Genomic DNA, 5,119 nt, shown 5'->3' with positions numbered 1-5,119 from the left:
GTTGTGAGAGAGGCGTGAGAGGGAGAGTGAGAGGGTGAGTGACAAAGAGTGGAGAGAGGCGCGAGAGGTCTGTGCGAGAGTGAGAGAGGCTAGACTTGGTTTATTCTTGAAAAAACCCTATTAGAAATCCAGTCTCAAAGACTCGGTTTCCAGGTGGATCAACTCGGATCAGCTAGCTTCCACGTGTTGTACACGTCACATATAAACCGAGTATTTAAGAGTCGATATATAAATCGACTCTTAGAAGCTCGATTTCCAGGTGGCCGCCACGTGGAAAAGCGCCACATCAGATCTGATCAGAACATGAAAATCGAGTATCTAAAAGTCGATTTATAGGCTCAAAATCGACTCTCTAAGAGTTGAAATGTTAGTATTATATTAACTTTCGAAACAGTACCTACTAACTATATTCTTGAGCAATTATGGCTAATTGCCCATTTTGGCCAAAATTGGAAAAACTAAAATGAAAACAATAGTGAGCACCCGGATTGCCAGCTGGATTAGTGAGGTGTCAAAATAATAAGTCATTGGATTAAATGGAGGGCTAAGATTTGTGCTATTGCACACCGTGCAATACCCTAGGTATTACACGGGATCTCAATCCTCAGCTAAGTTGCACTCTACAGCCCTTGCCTCAAGGCCCTCGGGTTCCTCACTATTCCTATTTTGTGATAGTCTTGGACCCCTAAAAGTGATCTGCGCCTCTGGCTTTTCCATATTAGTTTTGGTTGGGCTAACCAAATTAACTAAACTACTCCTACCTGTTGTTACCGGAACAGCTGACTTCATTCGTCTTGGACTTGTCTTCTTCCTGTTCACCACCATCCATGGACCATAACCATCCTCCTCTGAAGTGTCACAAGCTACTTCACGCGATTTGTTACATCCTCCCTCTATTTGTTGATCACTGCGGTGCACCTCTGGACCGCGGATCACATGTGGACGACCATCTTTCCTATGGCCCATACGACCACATGCAAAACACAAAGCTCCTATACCTTCATAAATGACACCCTGTGTTAAATTTCCAATAAGGATTGTTTTCACCTAGGGCTTAGAGATATCTACATGCACACAAAAGTGTGCATACCTTCCTCGGGTCCCTACGGCTATATTGGCATCAACCTTCAAAACAGGTCCGATGGCATTACCAATTTCTTGGAGCACCACTGCGTCGTAGTACTCCACAGGAAGCTAGTTCAGTCTTACCCAAACCGCAACGGTATTAACCTTGGCCGTGGAAGCCTTAAAATTTGGTTTCCATAGCCTAACAGCTACAAAGTGCCCTCCAATAAACCATGGGCCTCCAGAAAGCACTCTGTCCATGTCTTCCCTAGCTTCAAAGTTAAATAGGAAGAAGCCACTCCCTAAATCCATGCAATCAACTCTGCATTGTGGTTTCCACAAGCTTATCACCATTCTGTGTAGGCAGTGAAAACCCACAGACTTACCGAACACTTTGACAATCAATGCATTACCCTAGGCACCCCTTATTCTTGTCTTCGTTTCCTTAGAGAGCTTCATCGTAGCAACCCCTTCCATGAGTTCGTCCACATCACTATCCAAGCCTTCTTCCTCGTATTGTTGACTGTTAGCCGTGCACATATGAGCAAATGCCCCCGTGATAGTTCCCAGCAGTTTGTCCTTGTAGGACTTCGTTGGACCTATCTCCATCTCCATGACTTCCTTGTCATTGTTACTGGTATATACCGAGTCCTTCACTCTCTTCGTACTTAGCTGGAGCTAATCTTGCTCTTCACCGTACCTCTCAAGATATTCACACTCCATTTTTTTGTTGATCTGTTAATTGTATTCAGTGGAAACAGCAGTTAGGAGCTTAATAATGTAGTAGTTTTGACATAATATTGTAATAAGCAATTTTGAGTAACAACTAGAGTTAACTAGAGCTTTTGTACAAAATCAGTTAGCAGCCAAGGCTATTAGCAAATAGCAAGTAGTTAATAATTCTGTTAGCAGTTAGTACAGTTGGTGTTAGGACGTCGGCTGAGTTAGTTAAAGTCCTTAGAAGTTAGTACTTAAGCATGGCCTGTATAAATATCCCTAAGTTGTACTAATTACTCAATTTTAAATGTAGTCACACAGATTAGCCTGGTACCATTTTCAAGAGATGAATTTCTCTTTAGAAGGTTTTATCACACTTGTCCCTCGTTCTAAGCAATTCTCATTTCTCTTAATCAATTCTCATTTCTCTTAATCAATTCTAAGCCTAAATAGCAGCCCCTTAGTATCAAGTTGGTATCAGAGTTTAAGATCCTTAGTATTCTGGTTCTTGCATTGTTTCTCATTTTCTGTAACCAAGAACCTGTCAAGATCCAATCTTGATTTCATTCCTAGCATTAATACCTTACCTTTATCAAAACTAGAAGCCTTCAATTGTGCTACCAAGATTTTGTAGTAGTGAAAGATGGTATTTGAGAAGCAAAAGAAGGATAAAGGGAAGAAAGTAGTGGTTCAAGAGGCAAACTGGGAGACTCATGCAGCCAATGATCTAGAAGATTGGGAGTAGCACCTTGCCTTAGACTATGAAGTGGACGTAATGAGGAGGCAAATCCTTGCCTTGACTGAGCAGGTTTGAAGAGAAAAAAGACAGCAGCCAAACTACCATGATCATCATAGAAGTGAGGCATCAAGTGAAGGAAACTACATGGATCCTTTTGCTTGCAACCCAAGGATGAGACATGGAAGGCAAATTCTTGTTCAGGAGCAAAGGGATCATGAGTCAAGGTGCGAATCCAACTTCAAGATTGAGTTACCTATAGCTTGAATCACAAAATTTTCCATTCATTCCAATTTGAGATTTTTGCATTTTCCTCATTGAAATAACTACAAGTGTAATAAGACTTATCACAAAAAATTGATATCAACATTAAAATAATACATTTATTATGACTACATTAGAAGAATATTTTAATGGCAATGCCTCAATGAACACGCTCTCAGATTTTTTTTTTTTTTTAATGAATGTTATAATTTTCTATTTATCCTAATTCAAGTTTTATGCATATATTTTTTTCAATAAGGTTATATGTTTGCCAATTAATGAAATAGTTAGTAGTGTCATGAAATCTAATTATAAATAAAATTGAACACACTCACACCTACACAAGAAATAATGATTTCAATGCTTTTCAGTGTTTAGTTTTTGGTGGTAAATCTCATTGCACTCTTGACTATTTAGATAATTGACAAACACATAAATCTCACTAGAGAAAATACATAGACATTGAACTATGATGAATGAAAATTTTTGCATATAAGCATGCACATAAGAGCATCCACAATGGTGGTGCTAAAAAGCTATTTATAGCACCATCATATACAAAAAGGGTGCTACATTGGTGGTGGTATAGGTAAAATTTATACCTACATTGCTACAGTGCATAGCTATATATGGCTGTGCATTGAAGCTAAAAGCTAAAAATAAATTAATTTTTTATCCCTACCTCCTATTAAAATATTTTTTTTCTATTTCTTTTTTCTCAACCCAACAGTTTAGATCTATCACCTCTCTCTCAACTCTCAACTCTCACCTCTCTCTCTCAACTCTCACCTCTGCCGAGATTCTTCTTCCACTCCTCACCTGCTCACTCTGTCGACCCAGGCCATAGACCCTCTATGCGACCCACGCTTGTGGTTGTGTGGGTAAATCAAGCTGCTTGGTGTGTGTGTGTGTGTGTGTGTGTTGTTTTTTTTTTTCCTTTCTTTTTTCTATTGTGGGCTGTTGTGGTGGTGGTGGTTGTGGTTGTGTGGGTAGATTGAGCTACTTGAATTTTTTTATGTTTTTTTTTTTTTTTTTGTGTGGGCTGGTGGTGGTGGTGGTGGTTGTGGGTGTGGTTGTGGCTAAGGTGGAGGTGGTTGTGGTTGGTTACTGAAGTTTGTGGTGGATGTTTTTTTTTATTATTATTCTAATGAGTTATTTGTATTATTTTAATCAAATAGCTAAAAATATAGAGCGATTAAATTCAATTAGGACGCGGTGTAAAAGCCTATGTTTACGCCATCTAATAATATTGTGCCACATCAGATTTTTTTAAAATAATTGCACATAATATATTAAACTATAATACACACAATTACTATCTATTTTAGTAAATTAAAACCCTAAACTAAACTTCATCTAAAACCAATACACCTTGGTATGCTGCTAGGAACCAATCATTCTCAACCTAGAAAGCATCAAGCAAATGGTCCACATGGGTGTGTGTTCGTTGTTTTAAAATAAAAATCCTCAAAGAGTCAATTGAAGTGCAGATTGTGGTGAGTTGGGAAAAATGGGCAAATGAGCCTTTGTTAAACTTGATATGTTTGAAGTCTTGTTTCAATAGAGATAACTGATGCACCTTTGAGCGAAAATCATGATTGCTTTGCCATTTGTGCTGATGAATACACTTGATCAAGTTTGGCTTGCACGAAGACCTTGAAGCTTGGTTGAGAATGATTGGTTCTTGGCAACTTTCGAAGGTGTATTGGTTCTAGAGGAAGTTTAGTTTAGAGTTTTAATCTACTGAAATAGATAGTAATTGTGTGCATTATGGATTAATATTTTATGTGAAATTATTTAAAAAAAATCTGATGTGGCACAATATTATTGGATGGCGTAAACATAGATTTTTATATCACATTCTTATTGAATTTTATCTTAAATATAGATCCATTGATGTTGGATGTATTATAAAGTGAAGAGGAAGAATAAATAAAGTAACTTTTGTTGGTGACGAATAGCTAAATTTTTAGTTTCATCAATGTGAATGCTCTAACATGTGCTGAGACTAGTATTTTACTATATTCTTAAGAATTTGCATTTATTAAATTTTTTTAAAGTCAACTTTTTATATATATATATATATATGTGAGAGAGAGAGAGAGAGAGAGAGAGAGATTTGGATATATTGCAGAAAATTAGTTTATTTTTGTGGTTATATAAATAATAACAACATAAATAGATCTATTCATAAAAATAACACAAATAAATTCAATAGGCAAAAATAATGTAGAAGAAATCTATAAAAATAATTAAAAACACATGGACCGAACAAAATTGTTTAATTCTTGTGGTAGGGAAGTTATATTGGTTGCACATTTCTAATAATATTTTTTT

Source organism: Castanea sativa, chromosome 2 (genome assembly GCF_040712315.1).
Source record: "Castanea sativa cultivar Marrone di Chiusa Pesio chromosome 2, ASM4071231v1".
Taxonomy (NCBI): Eukaryota; Viridiplantae; Streptophyta; class Magnoliopsida; order Fagales; family Fagaceae; genus Castanea; species Castanea sativa.
Note: the sequence above shows the minus strand (reverse complement) of the source record.